Below are 21,631 nucleotides of genomic sequence, written 5' to 3'. Positions count from 1 at the left end.
TGGCACAGAGAGTCTGTGTGTGTGTGTGTGTGTGTGTGTGTGTGTGTGTGTGTGTGTGTGTGTATGTGTGTGTGCTTGTGCACAGCCCATACTGTGACTGCAGATCAGTGGGGTTGGAATGTCCAGCCTGAGCCCTGATGCCTCGTGTCAGTGGGGGATGCTCACTTTAATAGATGGACCAGCCGTGTGCCAAGAATGGCTTGTGGTGTTCTTTTACAGGGCTTGTGATAGTTCCACGCATGGAGAACAGAGTGTGATCCACATCATGTTACACACAGAGTCCCCAGTTATGCCCGTGAATTAAAGAAAGATGGTATTTCTTTTATTTTGGGTAAAGCTACTGATGTGATGTGTCCACACCTAATTGATACAGCGTGAACACCGGTGGGTGTGACCAACTGATCTCATCTGTGTATTTAATGGTTTACACAGGCTATGTTACCTATGGAAAGGAAAGTTGTTTTTTATTGCAAGAGAAATTCTCTGGTTTGCAGCAACAGGGTGTGTGTGTGTTTCATTGAAGCTGGCATTCATGACATTCCAGTTTTGAACAAAATTGCACCAATACAATGGTAAGTGCAAACTTACCATTGTTACTGAAGAGAGAGTATATGCTTGCACACATTTCTTTGTTTGCATCAAGAAGTTGCAGCAGAGGTTGAGTTTTTAAGATCATTATCTACACATTTGGGGAATTTCCTTCCCTGGCTCTTCTTTCTTTCTTTCTTTCTTTCTTTCTTTCTGTCCTTGCTCCTTCTGTCTCACTTTCTCCATCCCTATCCCTCTCTCTCTCTCTCCGGGTGTGAATAGCCCTGCAACAACAACAAGAACAGGTGAAAGCGTTCACAAGTGGAATTTCTGGCCCCTTTTCAACACATTCTGTTTTCCAGTCTGAAGTCTGCCGAGCCAAGATAGCTCGCTGGCTCTGTCTGGTCATTGAAGGTGGCACGAGTATTTGCTGTTTGCATTGGATTCAGCAGAGCCAAAGCCCCTGATACTGTTGATGCGAGTTGCAATTCTTTACTGTAGTTCCACTAGTTCTACATTCAGTGCATTTCTACTTAGTATGACTCAGCAGAATTGTCATCAGAGGTACATGTGCATTGTACAAAGTTGCCCAATTAGGGCTTGCCTGCACTGCCCCTGCTGGGCACTCATGCATTTTGATGTAATTACTCCATTAGATCATATTATTGTATCAGATGTTGCGACCCATTTTCCTGTCAATTTGGCTGAACTGCTGTGTAATCAAGTGGTTTTCAGCACTGAAACACAATCCCTCCACAACTATTCAGAAGTCTATTTAAAGGTCTCGGTCTCTTGTTTCTGTTCTTTAAATATGGTGTTTTATTTTGTGCGAAACAAAAGGCTTGTTTATTGCGGCTTTGATGGCAACAGAATGCCTGTGGACATGCATAATGTCCCAACAATTAGATTGCTCAATACTGACTTGTTAACATTTCTCCATAGTATGTTTATTTCTAAAGAGGGTTTCTCAACCGATAACCTTGGGTTCTGAGAGCTTTTTTCTCTGAGGTGCTTTGCGCTCAAGAAACCACATGAGCTGGGTACTATCAGCAGTGTGCATGTGTTTGTGCCAAATATTTTTTATGTCAAATGTTTTTATGTTTTATGTACATTTAACTGAGGTGTGCTGTGCCTACATGTGTGCATCCCATCTGTGTCCTTTTGAGATAGTGTGCAGTCTGTATCATAGTCTCATGTGGCTGCGTGTGTGATGTCTGTGTGTGAGTCTGACTTTCTGTCCCTGAGCCTTTGAGAGGCCGACAGAGGCACCTCTCTCAACACGACACTGTAAGAAGAGACCCTTCTCTCCCTTTAGCACCAGCTCTTCCCATCTGAAACTTGAATCTCTCACCACCAGGATCACAGGCCAAGGTATTTCTGCCTGTATGTGTGTGTGAGAGACACACTGCCGCACAGCATGAGCAGCATTTCTGCCGTTAAAGCTATGCCCTCTGCTTCAGGGTGCTCACATTTCACCCTGCATGAAGACAGGGGCCCAACAGGGGGCAGCACTTCCGCAGCAGCGCTGGAGGTGATGATACAGAAATTGTCATTGGCACTTCTGGCTGAATTTCATCCTTCTGATGAAAAATCAGAAGCTGGCTCAGTCACCACTGGAGGAGAATAAACACTGTCTATAAAAAGTATTTGGCCCCAGGCTTTGACTCGAGGGACATTTACCTCTTATGTCCACTCAGTGCAAGCAGCATTGTGACACGTTTATGCTCACAGATAACGGTGGTCGTTAAGACTTAGGCAAACTATGTCACTGAGCCCAACTCTGCTTACAAGCTGCAGGTGTTTGCAATTTTACACCCGCCTGTTCTCGCCACAGACACACACAACGTACGCTCACACACAAACGTACAGACACATTAAATGCTTACACACGAACACAACACCTTTTGGCTTGGCTAATTAGAACCATGTGAGGACCGTATGTGTTCTGTGTAGGGGGAGTGTATTGTCATCTCTGTAATTTGTATTTAAAGGCAGTTTAACAGGTCTGATGCCAGTTGGGGGGCACACAGTCTGCCCATACTTGGGCACAGGCCCAAAATGAAACACCAGCCAGAGACACCTATTAATATTACTCAGTCACCAGTCACCAAATACTGTGCAGCAGGAGAGGGTGCTAAAACAATGCAGTCATCTCCCATCCATTTGAAATTACAGTTTGGGGGGACTTTTTCTGCTGATGGCTCACATGGTCTTCAATAATGTAACCTCTTTTGTTATGAGATCCTTTCAGAACATTTAAATACATTTTAAAAACATCATGGTGAATCTACACACAAGGCTTCTTATTTCCTGAGAAAAAATAAAAAATACTTTGGGGGATACAGCAGGTTTTCATTAGACAGAAACAATGTGAATTTTCTACTGGAGTTTGTTGGTGTACATGCTGCTTTGACAAAATGTTCTCTTTAACTGTGTGAAAATGTAATGTTGATACAAGAGAAATAATAAATAATGGATGAGTTGATTGTCAGAAAATGAATCGGCAACTATTTTATTAACCCATTAGAATATTTTTTCAATAGAAAATGCCAAATATCCACTATTTACAGCTTCTGAGTTGGGAGGATTTGCTGTTTTTTTTGTCTTTTGTGATTGTAAACTGAATAACCTTGGAGTTTGGACTGTTGGTCGCACAAAACAACCAATGAGAAGATGTCACTGGGCTTTAGGGAGTTGTGATGGATATTGTTCTCTATTTTTATAATATTTTATAGACTAAACAATCAATTAACCTAGCCCCTGTTGACATATTATATTTGCTTTACTGATTAGATTACAAATGCTGTAGCATATCCTCAAGTGTGCGTTTGTATCTTCAGTCTGTGTAGGGCATCTAAGCCTTTGGTGTTAGTGTATATGAGGGCAAGAGGTCAGACCTCTGGCTGTGTGGTCAGATGGATTTCCAACAGATAAAAGATTAACACACGGGAACGCAGACCCCCAGTATATGTGTGTTTGTGTGTATCTATATTATTGAGAGAGGATGTCACAGCAGGGTTAATTCTTGTGTGCTTTTTGTACAAGTAAAGTCATTTGTATTTACTGTGTCTCCAAATTCCTACATATGTGGTTGCTTGCTGTTATCCTCCCACTGTTATCAGCACTGTAATGTCTAATAGGCTGAGAAATATACTGTCTTGTGTGAAGCATATCAGCTGTCTGCTGGTGTTAACCGGCCTCTCTGGGGATCAAGCCCTCACCCAGGAGGCACAGGGGAGGCTGCACGCTCTTCGGCCCAGTTTCCTGCTCTCCCACCTGGAGGTGGAGACAGGGAAAGCTCGGCTTTAGGTAGACAGAGACCCACGATGGGGCCAGCACCCCCCCCCCCCAAGTCTGCATTTTGTTTTTAAAGCCATAATAAATCCGACAGGAAGCTTGCAGCTACCTATGCAATATATCGCCACAGGAAGAATACATAGGCCATATAGGATCCATTAATGACCATTTTAAAATAATAGACGCAGGAAATTTGTTTTCATAAGTGGTCTTGTTTTAGATTTGTTCCGCTCTAGCTGCAGGCATCTTTTTTAAGTATTAATATTCTGGGGAGCAGCACATAACTAACTCGGTGTGTGAGTCTCTGCTTCCTTGTACACTGTGCGTTTCTATTTGGATGTGTGTGTGTGTGTGTGTGTGTGTGTGTGTGTGTGTGTGCTTACACCAGTGTATTTTGTGCATGCGTGTTTTCTTTGCTCCAACTCTGCCTCCCTGTCTGCAGGCATACGTTTTAGTGTGTGGCTGTCAGTGACCAACTACTACTTTAAATTCATGGTGTATAAAGTCAGTTTTGAAGAGGGTATCCTGTGGCCGAAAATCCAGGTGGCTTTTTTTATATTATGCTGCAGGGGGGAAAGAGATTTCAAACCACGGAAGAATATTTTTAAAATAGAAAATACTTTCTATTCTGCTGCTGCATAGAGTCAAGTCTCTCTACACACACACGGACATACACATTTTCACCAGAGGTGGTCAAAGATATAGTCAAGAGAAAATCCTCATACTCTTCAACTAAATAACCTGATATATTGTACATCTTCATTAGGGAAATTCAGAAATGTGTGAAATAGCTTCACTCTATCTTAAAATCGGATTTTGTCTTTAAAGGAAAAATCCGCATTGTTAGGAAGGAAGTAGCCTCCTTCCTTGCGGCCTGCTTTGCATTCAGCACTATATCACAGAGTGCATCGTCATGTGGACAGCAGCTCTGATGCGCGGCTGTGCGAGCCTCATGTCTTCAGGTTACTTTTATCTTTCTGTTGATGTGCCTGTTATGCCCTCCACTCACTGCAATAGTGGAATACAAATGAGTGACTCTTCATGATATCTTGTGCTCGTCCAGGATGATGATCTTGGAAGGCTCGAGTGTGCTCAGTTTATTTGTAGAAGAGGAGTGGAATGCTGCATTTTGTGTAGTTGGGAGACGGCTGTGTCTGTATCGTTGAAGTCAAAGGCTGCACTGAAAAAAAACACATTTCTCAGTGATAATTTAGATTTAAAATCTAGTCTAATTTGTGTTGACTATGGATTGGATTATGTACTGATAAATGGGTCACATTAATGGTTAAGATTTAGTAACAACTAATCTCTACGTAAGAAGTAGTTTGCGTGAGACCCATTTTTAAGTTAGCGATGTGTAAACCTCTGCTTAGATTACAGCTATAGGCTAATTTTTAGTTTAAGAACAGCTGATGCAACTGGCTCCAGCTGTGGATTTGTACATTTGCATGTGCGTGTAGCCCATTTTGACCGTTGGTCAGCACGCACACACTATGAACACCCTAACCACATCCAGACACCCCCCCCCCCTCGCTGTCTCTCATCAGCCTTCTTATTAAAGTTTGCTTTGTGAAACCACAGCGTTCAACAGAAGGGGCGACATTCTTCCTTTTGAAAAATAAACAGCTGGACACAGGCCGGCCAGTCGGCAGCCCGTGAAGGCCCACGAGGACCTCAGGAACATGCAAAGGAGCAAAGGGCCGGATGCCAGGCAGTGGAGAACACCCACACCAGCCGAGAGGAACTCTCTGAACAGATAGACACATCCTGTACTGATGGTTACAAGACTGATTCATAGAAAACATCACTGGATGCAATTATTTACTGACAAAATATCATATTAGCTGTGAGCTCATTAAAAAGCGGGAAATGATGTGGAGCGGGTAAACGAGGAAACACGGATTGTAACATATTTAAAGGATTTTGCATCCATGTGTTCATATTTAAGCATCAGATTGTAGGTCGTCACCTCTTGGCGAGCACTGGAAATATCCATTTCCAAGAAAGAGCCTCCTATTGAGCAACAAGCTATGTAAGGGCCTGTTTAAATTTGCATCATTGTCTTTTTCCGGACAAGTCAGAGAACTGAGGTAGTGCTGTTTATGAGGCCAAGTTTTCTCATCGCTCCATATAGTGGTGCATGGATACAAAAACAAGAACTATTCTCGCGCACGCCCCCCCCAACATAAACATCAGCCAGATGAGTGTTTCTTATTACCGCAGGTGGACAGAAATGTAACTGTGTATTAAGTAGCAGTTTTAACATAGTAAGTTATTATTTTAGCATCTTCACAACAATATTGGATTCAATTAAGTGTTACTAAACACATCTTTACTATTATACAATTGAGCTTTGGTCCAAAATGAGATATCAATCATTTGAAAAACACATGGCATCAAAGTAAAACTTGATCTGGGAGAACATCTGATTTGCTGCTTTTCTTACAGTAATTCTTTGTCTGATGCACATGATTTCAAAACGCCAGTTGTTTTCAGCAGACCAGCACGCATCAAAAGCATTAAGTGGTGTGTTAAACCGCAGGGACACAATTCATTTCTTCAGTCTTGGATTGATTTAAGAGCATCGCCGCAGAATCCTTCATGGTGTTTCTGGGGCAAGAGAATCTGTTCACTTAGCAGATGGCTGTTTTCAAAGGTTAAATTTAATGGATGACAGTAATATTTTTCTATCTAACAATTATTTGAATATGTCCTCGTTATGTGTACTTGTGTTCAAAGGCGTTCTTGTCCAGAAGGCGGCTACAGACATAATGCAAGTTTTCAACAAATTAGTGACTTAAGTAATAGGCAAAACAAACCTATTTTAACAGCTAATCTGTCACTTTAAAAAAGAAAATGTGAAATGATGAGCATTGCCACATCCTTGTAGGGGGTGTGTGAAATTAGGAAAGTAAAAGTAAGCAATTTTGGCTTTAAGTTTGAGGGGACAGATCCTAGTAGCTTGGAGGTATTTACTTTATTTTTTTTTATTTTTGTCCTCTTTCCTTCTTAAAAACAACTATGATAAGAATCGTATTTTAGGAAACCCTCAAAAGCTCTAAAATAAAGTATCACAAGGCTAAATAGATTTCCTGAGTATCTGAAATAATCAGTCAGTGTGTAAATTGTGTCACAGGAATGCCATTTTCCCAACAAGAACCTGTACAGTCAGGAGTTTTGGTGAGCAAAGTAGGAGTGGCAAGAGCTCACCGAGCCTTACTGGGCACACACGGTGCCAAATGTGGAAACTATTATGTTTTCTTTAATTATCACAAGTGGCAGGTGACAAGGTGCCTTTTAACGGTGGAGCAGAAAAACTATTTAACACCACCGTGTGGCCTCTGGCTGGCTGACAGTACTGTGAGGTCAAACGATCCCTCTCTGTGCCTAAGCCTGTGTAATTATTTATCTGAATATACACGACAATGAAGATGCGATACCTAAAAAAAAAAACAATGACAAACTGTTTCAAACTGTACTTGGAAAGGAAAAATAATGCTGACACTTAAATACTCTGCTGAACCTGTGAAGTATGTAAACAGGCTTAAATTGCGATCCCATCATCTGTTAAGATGTCGAGCATTGATAAAGATCTGCAGAAATAAGTTTGCAGTATCAGTCTTTTCCCTGGCATGTACGGCCCTGTTAATCCATCAGGAATGTGGCGAGGCTGAATCCAGCTGCAGGATGGGATTCTCGCGAACTCACCTGGATTTATTTGACAGATAGCATCTCTGGACATGTAACCAGAGAAACAGGGAGACAGGGTTGGAGCAGTGGTTATCGTTTATCCCTGCATCCCTCCCAGGCACAGGATGGAATGAGCAATCGAGGTATATTTCCTTGGGAGCCATAGGAGGGGGTATGAAGCAAGGCGAGGGTGATCCAGATGGTCTCACTGTGCCGAACATGCTCAGTGCTGCTTAGTGTAAAAGCCCCTCGACAGTCTCGTCACTCTCCCAGCACCTCTTTAATGAGAGCCAAGCTCATAAAGCTGGGCCTGAAACCTTTGAACTCACCCTCAGCATCATTGGTCCATGTTATTCTCTCATAACAGGGAGACAAGGCCATTTTGGAGCGGAGCGCAGGACATCTCTCAACAACTTAACGCCTCCGTTTGTGGGGAGGGGTGTATTTACATGTGTCAGACCCGCTCTCTCTCCGTTTGACCTTTTCCAAACGTGTCTCTGTCCTTTTTGTCGCTTGTTTTTTCTCCCTGTGTCCCACCTTTTTGCTCTTTTACACATGATGGACTTCTCCCCTTTCGTTTCCTCCTCTCCATCCCTGTCTCTATTTATGATTAGAGGAGTGTATATTTAACACTGGCTCTGGGATCTGTACGGCCTGAGGGTCAGTCTGTTCGCTGTATGTATACATTAACTTAAAGTTCAGCCCAGAGTGAGGTGGGGAGGATGGAGATGGTTATCACACATACTGTAAACAGACAATGAAGAGATGCAGAGGGACATTCTCAGGGCGGGCCCACTCACTCAGGTGTGTCTGTCTAACATGCTAATTTCCTGGTTTTATAGCCATGGGTGACAGCAACAGATTACTGGTAGCTCTATTGTGCTGAGGCAGAAAACATACTAGCACACCACACATAAATCACAACTCCACTGTGGAATGAGAAATTTGAAAGAATAACCCAATAATTATACATTTGTGTTTTTATTAAAAGGAGTTGTGAATCTTTTGGTCAACTCAAACATGTTAAGTTGAAAACCTCAAATGGGAAAGAGTTAACCAAGCAAGTCGTGCCATTGTTTCGCTCTCATGTCTCACAGCCGCGTTGTAACACTTCTACGGCTTAACATGGAACCGCAGCGGCTGCAGTTAAAGTATCAGCTTCAATGTGTATGAAACTGCCTGCCAAAGCCGTTGGCTGGTCATTTCACCTTGTGAGGTTTTTCTGATCCTGATTTGAGGACATAGTCGTTTTCCAGCAGAGTGGCTATCTGAGCGTAATTATGTTGCACTAAAATGACCCTGTGCTTAACCGGAACCGATCATGGAGCTTGGGTAGAAATCTGTGTAAGTGTAAATTCACATGTATACCTTTTTACCCGTGCCAGCAACTGTGGAGCAGGTTTGTGGCCGATGGTGCTGTGACAGTGTGATAATGGGTGTTAAATAAGTGTTAATGAGCGCACAGTGGTGGATACACGCCATGACTTGCTGCCATAAATTGAAACACTTGGTTTTCTGTCGAACGCTGTCGCTGCTGCCGCTGCTGCCGCTGCTGGTTGTCTGACTGCCTCGGCCAGATGGAGGCACAGATGGGGGGTGGGGTGGGGGGGGGAGGAACTTAGCATACCGACATATACCGCACATGTTGAAGCTTTGTATCAGCGTTCCATCTGTTTTTTACATATTGAGCAAACGTTTGTGTGCATTCCTGTTGCAGACTGTGTGTGTCTGCATGTTGGCTCACCTGACATGTGTGTTTTAGGCCTAATTGTCATGCATGAGCGTGTGAGTTCCTACGTTTCTGTATACCATCCAGCAGCGCCATCTCCATTGCCAGCCTCTATAGGGACTTCTTATCTGCATATTTGCTGTTCCACTCAAGAATCAGAATACAATAAGTCCTGAGTGTATTTTGGGAGCCAGGAGAGTATATCACAGATGTCCAGTCAGCTCTGGTTACACATGGAATATCTGGGTTGAACATGTGGACAATCTATCAGCTCCACCATCTCTCTTTCCTCTCATTTTCTCTCCAACTGCATTAAAATTTCTTTCCCTCCTCTTTTTGTATCCTTCTCTTACCTTTCCTTATGCATTGGGTCTTTCTGCACAGTCAGCGCAAAAATGCAGTTGTCTAGCATACATTTCGGGTTCAGATTGACCGGATCCCGAAGGTGTTATCGACGCATCAGATGCGTGTGAATGTGATCTAATGATTGCGTGCAATTTTGATGTGTCTTTGTGTCTGCTACAAGATAATTGCCGTTCAGGATCTGCAGCCTTGACACACGTCAAGAAGAAGATGGCTGCTGTGGTTTCACAAGACAGCAGGAATAACAAATGCGCACACACACACGCAAGCATACAGCAAGAAATATACAGACTCATACACACATTTTTATGCCGCTGTCATTGTTTTACTTGCTGTTAATACTTCTTAAATCCAGGCACCAGGGACACACTTTTGGAACCGAGCAGGCCCTTTTTTGGTCTTGTTTATTTACTTGGAGTGTTTTCTCACGTCCATGTGGTTCTGATTGTGTGACTTGGAACAAGGACAAAGGGATGAGAGAGTAGGGAGAGCAAGACAGCAGTGTCAGAGAGACGGATGTGTGCAATGTCACTCTGATTAATGGAGATTCAAGAATTTAAGATATATGTGAAGTGTGCATATGGAATCTAATTTTACAATTCATGTTCAATTCATGTCTTTCTGTCACTGTAAATTGCACCATGTCTTGTCTCAATAAGCAAATTATTGCAACACCGTCTTGGCATGCAGTGCTGCCTTCTCTGCCTTGAGCCCCATATGATTCCTTTTATGTTCTAAACAAAGCGTTAGGCTGCTTTACACCAAGGATTAAGCCAAAAAAAAGTTACACAGCTATAACTGCCCAAATTGGCCCTTAAATGGGGAATTCATTTATAACACACAATGGGCCAATAAGGAGACCTGACCCAAATCAAGCTGCTCATCATAAAACATGTTGTTGAGAGTAACAGCCAAACCACCCGTGCAAAGCACTTCTCTGATGTAGTTTTAATTGGGAGAATTGGCTCAAGTTATCATCTATGAAGCTATCAGAGGCGTCGAGATGGGAGGTTGGATTTCTGGCATGTGGATGGACATTTTTCAGGATTTGTCTATTTCCTGGTAGTCTTTGACAAGGGAGCATGTGGATTTGTTGGATGCTTTGAATGTTTTTTAAGTAAGGCACTAAGTGATTCAATCCTAACCATTGCAGGCTGATTAACTGCAGGGTTACTTGTAGTGCTCTTTTCATTTTCTGAATTATATTTTGCGTTACGTGGCTGCTGCTTAGCACATCATTAGTTATCTGTGATGTTGTTGTGAGCACTGATCTGTCACTGCCGAGTGAGGGCCGTGTGCCTGTAAACTTGATCCATTTTACTCTGCTGGTAGAAAACCTCCAAATTAACTCACAGCGAAACACATTTTTTCAATCCAGACTTTTTTGTGGGTACAGAATATCGTTTGCCATGACATTTTGTTTTTTAAAGCTGAAAAAAAATTCCATCTGATATGGTTGACATACACACATAACTACTGTAATTCACAGAAAATCCTCCATAATACCTTCCTGTTTTATAGTTTTCCAATTGCACTGACCTGACTTCCAGACAACATTTGTACCTAGCACTCTTTGGAAGTGAGTCTTTGGAGCAGATGTCTAGGAGACATCTTCCCCAGGCCTGGCACAGGATGTCCTATTGATTTATTTGAGGCAGATGTTTTGATCAAATCAGTCAGACGTGATAATTTGTCTGTCTGGCACACCAATTAGTTCACAGTGCAGATCAGCTGATTTTATTTGCCCTAATTACATCTGAACTTTTAAACTCTCTGCATTCACATTGGCTCTATCTGTCCCTTTTTCCTCCTCTATCAGGAAGACAGACAACGGTAAATGGAGCGTAAGTACCGAGATGTTTATCTTTCCTGTCCAGGATTTTTGCTCCCTTCATGTCTGAATGGCTGTGTGTCTCAGTGTGTGCAAGTCCACGTGTATTTCTATGTGCGCGTGTGTTTGCGGAAAAAGCAGGTGAAATACAAGGCATCACATGGGTTCTTTGCCTGTTGGAGGTGTAATGTGGACAGAAGGGGGGACTGCAAGAGGTCGGAGGGGTAGGAGTGGTGTGGAAGCGCTGTGTGTACCCCAAGCAAACAGGGCAGATAAGATCAGAGTGGAGGGAGCGCAGCTGGAAGCCTTCCTGAGTTGACCCCTTTCTCCGCCTCTCTCACATTCCTCTAAACCCCTTGCTTCCCTCTTTCTCCCCGTTCTCTCTGTCCCTACATTTTACCTCCTAACATCTCTTTCCTGCTTCAACTCATCTTTTCACTCCCAATCACTCAATCCATTATTCTTTATTTTTCAAACAATATCTTCGTGTTTGGAGTTTCCTTAGATCGTTTTTCTCCTTTTGTGTGGTGTCTCCCCTCCTGTTCTTGTCTTTACTGCCTCTTCTGCATCTACCCTCACCTCCTCCTCCCCCTCACAGCAGGACCCCAGTAAAGTGGGGTCGGCCTTTAGCATGTAATGCTATGTCTTTATATGTTTCTCCCTTGCTCTTTGACCATGTTCATCAATACTACTCTCTAAACTGGCCGGTTGCCTTTCATGTTTTCCCCTGGGCCGTGTCCTAGACATGACAGTAGACCCAACATTTCAAAGGAAGGTCTTTCAGCTGGGGCGTGTATGCTTTTTTTGTGTGAATTTACATGTGTGTGTCTGTCTGTTTTAATAGGATCATGACAAAGCAAAGAGAGTGCAAAGCAGCTGTGCTTGTTATCTTTTGGGACCTAATTTAATATCATCCAGTGAAGCCATTATGGGTAGTGTTCATCGGGAGTGAGAGGCAACTGAATGTCCTTTTTTTTCTGCTGCAAAAATAGTTGTACCGCACATTGAATTGAAAATGTGTGAGGTAGATGAAGAGGAGGGCGGGAGAAATATGAAACCCTCACAGTGTGTGACGTCTTGGAATGATTGTCAATGTATATTTAGCTTTCTGTATGGTCACACAAAGACAGCTGTTGTTGCCAGCTCACTTTTATTTTAGCCTAGTGTTGGGCCCTCCTGTCACCTTAACCAGACCCATATCTGAAAATAGTCAGTGCCACTGATAGACTGTTGAGACAGATCACACACTGCAGAAATGAGCTATTATCTTTAGATATTAATACAGCCCAGTGTTTAGGGATATAATAACAAGGTTTGCTGCAAGCTACACCAGCATCAGCATGGTGTTGTTTGTTCAGCCTCTTGTGTCCAGATATAATCCTCAGCCCGTGACCTCATAACCTCTTGACTTTTTAGCAAGAGTGGAGCCTCGTAATCTCTCCTGCGGTAAGCTTTAAAACCTAAACAAGTTCTTTTTAGTGTGTCAAAAACAGGATGCAACAAATGCAACTCACTACCACCCCACCCCTCCTGTCCTACTCACCATCAGACCCCCCTCCTCTTCTCTCTGGGGATTGACCTTTAAACATATGTCCTTTTATAATGTGTTTTCAGTATTCTGCTTAAGTTAAATATGGTAAAATCCCAAAACAAATGTGCATTTGTTATTTTATTTTGTAACACATTATTCGTTATCCCGTTTAGAATTAAAGGTGGGGAATGTGAATCTAATCCAATACAGGTCTTTTTCTCAAATTCAACCAATGTCTTGTCGCGGTCCGGCAGCTGTCTATTGTGTGTGTGAGTGCACTGAAAAAAATCAGATGATGGTACACAGTATTGGCTCTGTAAATTGGAATTCAACCCATTCCAGACGTGATTTGTATGTCAGGTAACATTAAATGACTTTTATGAAAGGATCAATTATCATTACTGTGTGGGATACACCACAAAGATCAGAGCAGAAATAATGATGTTCAGGGCTATATGTGCATTTTATGGGGGAGTAGCAGGAGAACTGGAAGGGTTGGGAATGGTGGGTTACACAGCAGGCCTGATCTGTTAGTTCAGGGGGTCAAATGGCCCTTCACACAAAAAAACGGATCAAATGACCTGGCTTTAATGGTCCTGACGTTGCCTTGACGTCTACGTCTACTTGTCAGTCTGTTGGTCTGTTTACAGGACTGCCAACTGTCAATCATCAGTCAATTTTTCTCTCTCACACACGCACACTATGCCCTGGCCCTTTAGACAAATATCCGACCCCAGGCACTGATTCCGGACTCAACTGTTGAAGTTGGAGAAGGAGCTGAATCGAGTTAGTCAAACTTTCATTGGATCCATATAGCACAAAACAAAAAGGAGGAGGACATCTAACCTGGTTACAGAAAGCAAACAGATATGTGTTAGCACAGGGGCCAGTATAAACAGGTATATGAATATGTACAAGGATGCCAACACATGCAGTACAGTACATACACACACACACACACACACACACACACACACACACATGAAAAAACATGTGGCCATGTGTGCATGTGATAGAAACATACACACAATTTTGGATGTAACCCAACAAATGAGGACTTTCACTGTACTCCAGCATGTCCAGCTCACACACCCACATACAAACATACACACTCATACACAGACACTGAACAGAGAACATTAAGCAAGTACAGGAGGCATAGAAAGAACAGGAAAAAGAGTCTTTTCCGATCCCATCGTTCCAATTTTCCCCTGAGGGTTGCAGAATGAGACTATTGTTGTCTGTCCTCTTTCTCCTCATTCCTGCCATAATTTATCCCTCTTTCTTTTCATACTACACGACTGTGCTCTTCACATAGCTTGGATACCCTATATATGATCGACAGTGAGTGTGGAAAAGAGGTCTGCTTCATGCATAGGAGACCCACACCCTGCCCCTCTCTCCTGCTGGTTGTGATTGTATGTGTGGTGTTGGGCTCTTTAGTGTTGTACACTGTGGTGTCACATTTGTGCCATGTGGTGTGGTATTGTGGGGGGCGGAGGGCAGACAGGCTAAACAGGGCTCTTCTTTAAAGTGAATAAAAAGTCTTTAGTTTGAGTAAAATCCTGTTTTCCATTCACATTTCTTTGACAGACTCATACGCGGACATATGCGCACACTTAAGGTACGCTGATGATCCTGTTCCCTATTAGATGTTTTCTGCAAGTGCAGCCCATGTGTGCAGGGTATGGCGCTACTTTTGCCTATGAAAGTGCACTCAAACACTACAGACAGCTCTAGGAGAGCATCTACATCTGGCTGTTGTAATGAACTACAGTGCCTCCTCCAGTGAGCAACTTACAAAATGCTTTTGAATGTCTGAAAGAAATAACTTTCATACATGTTAATCAACAGAGGCAGATTCTTTACATGAATTGATATGTAGTCAAAGAAGTGTAAAAGAAAACAAAAGCCATGAATTGTGTGGTTTCAGTAATACTGGGAAAATCATTGGTAATTTCTTATTTTTTAACCATGCTAGTGGGGTGGCTGTAAGCATGGCAATGTTGGTCAGTCCACCACTTTGGCCCAGACTCAAATATCTCAATAACTATTGGATGGATTACCATGAAATGCAGACTTTCATGGTCCCCAGATGATGAATGACTTTGGTGAACCCCTAAGTTTTCTTTTAGTGCCACCAAGAAGTTGACATTTGTGGTGAAATGTCCATGAAATTGCCTTTATGTCCTCATCAGGATAAATTGTTATAACTTTAGTGAGAAATTTAGCTAATTAACAGCAAAAGTAATGGCATTTTCATCAGCCTCAACTCTACTTTGTGTTTAGTGCTAATTAGCCAAAGTTAGCATGCTCATACACTAAGATGAGGATCATGGTAAATATTATGAGCTAAACATCATCATTTTAGCAAGGATGTAAGTCTTGTTATTAGATTAGTAATAGTAAGTTCACGACAAGTCTTATCCACACTCCAGCCCTAAAATGAATGGAGAAGGGTTTTTATACAATGCACACTACATTTATATATTTATTCATCTGCTTTAATAAACATAACTTGACATCATGTCTAAACTATTTCTTCATGTGCTTTTCTCTCCTGCGACCATTTACATTTGTAGAAAGTGCTTCAACCAAGTCCATTTAGAAGCTCTTGCTTTTGACAGATCTCAGACTTAAGCCCATTTTAAGAGCCAGAATCCTGCTTCAACCCCAGTTGTTGTAGGTTTCTCAAATCCTTTGTTTGACTGGGTTCGGCAGAGCCAAAACCACCACTGTCACTTTCAATTGACATGATCTCAGTAGTCGTTTGATTGGCGCTCTGGTCTATTCGGGCTGTGATTGAGTCAAGATGTTTCCACTGTGGAGGACTCTAACAGTATAATGCCATAATGAGGGTTCCAGCACATTATTCGACTCCACACACACACAAACACACACACACACACGCACCTGCAAACCAGTCTTAGAGGGCTGGGATTCTCATTAGTTGAATCAAGGGTCTTTTCTTTTACTGTTCTTGTGTCTGTTCACTTTGCTGTTTTATGCTTTTCATTTTTAATCAATCGTTTGTTCTGTTTCTTCTCTCCTCTTCTCTCTAAGTAGGAATACAGATGTCAGGGCCATTTGCTGCCCCTGTATCGGGGAGATGGGGGTATTAAAGAGGGACAGTAAAAGTCTCAGACCACTGTAGAACATGATCCTCAATGCGCCGTTAACAATCAGCTGACCTGAGCTGATCTTTCCTTCCACTCCCCCTTCCAGTTTTTTTTCTCCCTTTTTATCTTTCTCCTTCTTTCACTCTTGTTCTCACTCTCTTAACCCCTCATTCTTGCTCATTCTTCATATCTTCCATATCTTTTTTCTTTCCACCCTTTCCATGACCAGCCCTCTGTATCTTCTTTCTCTCGCAGTCTATCTACAGACCTTGGCCAGATAGTATTCAGAAATAATTTTACGTCTTTTGATTTGACAGTTTCACATTTGAATGGGGAGGGGACATAATTTCAAGGCACATAGAGGATGTGGGGTTCATATGCATTGAAACAGACAAAGGCTGATATTACTGATGTATGAGTATTGAGTAATATAATATAATACTTTTTTATTCCGATACCACACACCGCCACATTTACATGCATGATGAAAATGCACATGTTGAAATACACATGCTCAGATTAACCCCACTAAAGTTCACACACAACAGGCCAAGCCTATTAACACATAAACCTACTGATGAAACAAAAGCTAACGATAAACATCCAGTCCACAACAAAACCTGCCGCAGGTCTAAATCAACAGCGCATTTGTTATTATCACAATTCAGCACTCAGGAGATACATATCTTATGAACACAGAAACAGACGTGGTGTGGTTGAGATAGGTGCATGCATTTTTTTTGCTAACGGCGGTGTTTACCAACTCATAACGTACACACGTGGTGACATTGTTGATAAAAAATGCATGTGAAGGTAAATGTGAAATTGCATTGCAGCAGCCAGTGGGAGTGGGTGACATGACCAATATCGTTTGGCTCGTTAAAAGTTTTGCAATTGAGGCTTTTTTTTTTTCCATAAAAATATTTTATCAGACTCCTAAAGTTACCCGGGCCTCTGACCCTCTGGCTGCCTGGCTTTCGCAGTCTGTGATGTCTGGCCAGAATCAACTACAAAAAGTGATGCTACATTACACGATAGCATTTTTGTTCTGTTATTTAATATTTGTGGCACTGCAGAATTAAATTACATTGTTCATTGTGTGAAAATCACAAACGGTAGAGGCCCCAAGTCAGTTTAAACCAGACACTATGATTTGTCGACAGTTTAATCCAGGTCTGCTATTTAGAGAGCAGGCCTTGTTCTTTTACACTCAGTTACCCATCTGCTGACCCGTACTGACCTTATCGTCTTAGGAAGCATCTCTTTTTCCACTCATTTCCTCCATAGATCTCATTCAGATGCCCCAAGAGTATTAGGTGTCCACAAATCCCCAGAACGTGGACACTCTTCCCCCATGTGTCACCAGAGACACGCGCATTAGCCTATTACTGTGCTAAGTAGCACTCTCCAAATTCCCCTGATAGTTTTCAATGAACCACTTGCTATAGGGATCAGAGGAGCAGCGTTAAATTTAGGCTTTCATTAACCTCTCTCTGTCTCAGTTTTCTGCTATTGTCAGATAGCAGACGCAGGTGTGGTGGGCAGCAAGGGCTTTAGGTGTGTGTGTGTGTGTGAATGTGGGTGTAAAGTTAGTGCCCCGATGATCAAATCCAGAGAGCAGAGATGAGCAAAAGGATCATCACCTCAACTGAGAGACAGATAGCTGGTAATAGATGCGTCGATGGATAGAGCAGTAGGATGTGTAGATAGACATAGTGATAGACAGATGGAGGTGTGAAATCAAAGAGTGAGGAGGCCAATCCTGGGAGGGATTAATGGGTCGTGACCTCTGACAGGTGTGGAGGATGGATGCTATCGCTGCAGTGTTCATGAGAGACAGATGAAGAGATAGGAAGGAGTTGCCCGCACTGAGGGGGAAGGAGCTGAAGGGGCACATCACAACTCAACACTTCACCAACCCTGCTTGCTGGTGTGTGTGATGTGTGCTCACACTTCAAGGTTCCTATATCAATGCCCACTTGTTGGCCAAGTGTTTTTTAAAGACCTCTTTCAAATTCAAATTTGATGGTACCCCCTAATCTCTTGTCAAAAAATATTTTTCTCTGCAAGCCCACACATCACTCAGTGAATCTAATTTATTCAGTGTTTGCTCAGGTCCATATATCGTATATGGACTTATGTAAATGAGAGCTTCTCCTGCCAAACCAGAAAAGATAAATATACTTCAGAGTTGAGTAGGAATCACTTTCCTGTCAGTCTTACACTGAGGGGAAGACTCCTGCTGCTTGTGTGCTTGTTTTGTACTGATGTAGGCAGTGACACACTGAACAGCAGCAAAGACATTTTTAACTTTTCAAAACTGTTTGTTTAAGAAAAAAAAAGAGTCTGTGGTCAGAAATAAAGACTAGAGCTGACCTGTGTGTTGAACACTCCGTTTTAGCTATGGAGTGATGCATCTCACTTCTACAAGATATTTGTTGTAAGTTGCTCATGCATAGTACCTAGTTAAGGACTAATAGCCAATCATAAGCAGAGTAATGTGGGTCCTGACAAGCCTGTGACCAGGGCTTCGGTTCAGCTGTACATGCACCTATTACCTATTACATGCACAAAGAAGATATATAACACAATAAAGGAAAGTAATTTTTTTAGGCTATAAGTCGGAGGAATAAGTATCAGTATCAACCGGTTTTACCAGTGTTGTTATAATTATTTTAAGGCACACTACGTCTTTTATTAAGCTACTGTAATAATCCTAGTTCAAGTGAAATGTTTTTAGTCAAATTACATAAAAATACCACGCCTGTGAAACTTTTCTCTCTCAGATAGCAAGAACGAAGTGAACAGAGCACCTTTGTTTATCTGTGTGTAGTAAGTAGGCTAACGTTAGCTGTCGGCAACACCGGCAGCTAACGCTACTTCTACAGACGACACACAGTAATGTACACAACAACCGTGCATGCTTTCTTTGCGTCTTTCTTGTAAAATACATCCAACCCACAACAAGCACATTGCGGCAAACCCCTCTTACCGGCAGAATCGAAGGTGTCCTGTAGGCAGAGCTGCTGAATCACTAACGGTGTCTGAAAGGGAGGGCTCGTCACGGATGAGGTCATCAGGTGAAAAGTCATAATGTGGGTCATTTTATTTACTGCGAAATTATTATTAATTTATTTTACTAATAGTTTGATTGGGCAGGCCTTCGCTAAGGGGTCTTTACAGATTTAAAAATAAATAAACTAAATTTTTCATTGACAAAAGGGCACTTTGGGCATCAAAGGGCAGGTGCTCAAGCACCTATTGCACCCCCCTCTGCACGTGTATGAATGGGAATCTTGTGTGTCTTCCAGCTAATTAAAAAAGGAGGGAAAGAGAAAAGCAGTCAGATTTCGTGAAATCTGCTGATTGCTGTGTTATGGTTTTGAGCGAGGCCTCAGCTCGTCGTTGGAGTTCAGTTAGTGGCTATTCACGTGTGTTTGTGGGAAATTGTAAGTGTTTATCTGTGTGTATGTGGGGTGCAGCGGATCTGGTCAATTTTAGCTGATGAAGGCCAGGATGCCAGGCACCATCGGGAATGTTGGGAATGCTGGATGCCCTTTCACAGTGACCTGTTTGCCCTATGTGTGTGTGTGTGTGTGTGAGAGAGAGAGAGAGAGAGTGAGAGACGTAAGTGAGTGAGCAGGTGACCTTGAAGATAGAGATGCTCAGAGACATCATTATCTGTTTCTGTATCTTATTATTATTTATGCTTTTCCGAATAGAAGAGTTTATAAGATCTCTTGTATAAACACAGCGACCCTGTAGTGATGCTCCTTACCTACTAACAGCCCAGCTAGATGGACTAAGACATTTTCCATGCCTGTCGTTGCAAATAGACTCTCATTATATGGAGCTTGTTTCATTTAAAAGGCATGTAACCTCTTGCGCTTGGGGTTTAACACAGAACTATTCCTAGTTTTCATTAAAATTCTCCCTCTAAATCTGGCTGTTTTGTCTGTGAGCTGTCTAATTAAAAAAAATATTTCAGGAAATCAAGATCAGCTTTGGACACTGAATTTGTGGTATGAAATAGAGAACAGATGTTTTTGGGCTAATTAAGTCAAATATTTATTTCGTTGACATTTTTTGGTGTGTTTTGCTAACCTTTATATCTAATAGTTAAACACAAACAAACTTCAAAGCAGTCAGCGAGTGTTTGCAATCGTCCCCCGTGCATTCTAAGGGAGCTGTGTTGCGGTCATTTCTCCATAATTAGTCTGTTATTTATGCCCTAGGCATGGAGGTTCCTGCCCTGTGTTTAGCATCCGTCATGCTCTTATCAGAACTGTTGGGTGTGATGCTTCCTGATCGATCGGCTGCTCCTGCTAAGTGGACGACGCCAATTTGTTCTACAGACAACCATGAAAAAGCTTTTTTACATTTTACAGGGCAAACAGAGGTTTGCCGTGACACATAGATCACTTTTGGGAACACTAAAGCTCAGGAGTATCTTGCAGCAAAGGAGTGAAGACCATGTTTGGAGGAGTGTGGAATGCTTTGGCCCGTTGTCGTCCCGCTGGTCCGGTGATGGTGGTGTCAGGTTGACTGTGATCCCAAGTTACTTGCATTCCCATCGTCCCCTCCCTAAAACATAACACCGACCAGCCCAAAACTGGATCACTGCATCGACCCACCAGCCATCATTGTCCCAACAACTTCTTCTTTATCATATAGAGTGTGGCATGCTAATCCTTTGTCCACAGAAACACACATCAGATGACAGAGCGGGTAAGATAGGAAGGACACAGTCACCTTGTGCAAATGGGATCGGGTGTTTTCAGACAAATGGATAAACAGTCAGACAGTCAAGCAGACAGAGGACAGAGGCTCAGCCAAGACCCTTAAAACAAGCCCACTGTAAGGAGCTTGGCATATTCCAGGTTTACTATTATAGTCCTCTTACACAAAAGCATATTTGAATGGGACCATATCCTTTAACATGCATGTATATGTATGGGAGTACACACATACACACAAGCTATTCTTGTCTAACTGCTCATCTGAAAAAGTGTGGAGCTGGATATGTTACATGGGGAAGGGCCATGGAGGATTTGAACGGCAGATTTGGAAGCTGGACAACCTCTCAGGCAGTTTAATGTCACTGTCATTGTTGTTGGCCATGTATGAAGGTATTTTTGTGTCTTTTTAATCCAAGAAAAAAAAATGTTTTGAGATAATATTTATCGCACTGCAATCAAAAATCAAGTTTGTAATTAAAAATAAACAGGCCTTTTTTGTGTCACAAAATGTTTTAATTGCTATTATGTCATATTATTTGATTGCAAGTCGAAAATTTTCCTTGCGAGTCAGAAAGTTTTGCAGGTTAAACCGTTTTGCGAGTCAAAAATCGCCAAAATAAGAGATTCTATTGGTGGGTTTGACTGACCAGTCATGGGTTTGCATTGACCGCATGGCCACGCCCACAATCCCCTCACTCAGCTCCACTGGAGACGGCGTTGTAACGTGTACAGGCAAGATGGAGGTAAGTTGACGTTATGCTGCTCATTTCAATAGAAATGCTTTTAAATGTAGTATGGCATGAT

The 21,631-nt window shown here is 42.3% G+C and overlaps 1 protein-coding gene across 1 annotated transcript in view; it reads left to right on the top strand.

The window, feature by feature from the left end:
• The window catches only part of col23a1a (collagen type XXIII alpha 1 chain a), a 120,299-nt gene that overhangs the window by 1,400 nt on the left and 97,268 nt on the right, over nucleotides 1-21,631 (top strand). The window lies entirely within an intron of this gene.

This window comes from Micropterus dolomieu, linkage group LG19, assembly GCF_021292245.1.
Source record: "Micropterus dolomieu isolate WLL.071019.BEF.003 ecotype Adirondacks linkage group LG19, ASM2129224v1, whole genome shotgun sequence".
Classification (NCBI taxonomy): Eukaryota; Metazoa; Chordata; class Actinopteri; order Centrarchiformes; family Centrarchidae; genus Micropterus; species Micropterus dolomieu.
The sequence above is the reverse complement of the archived record's forward strand: the minus strand, read 5'-3'. Positions and strand labels throughout refer to the sequence as shown.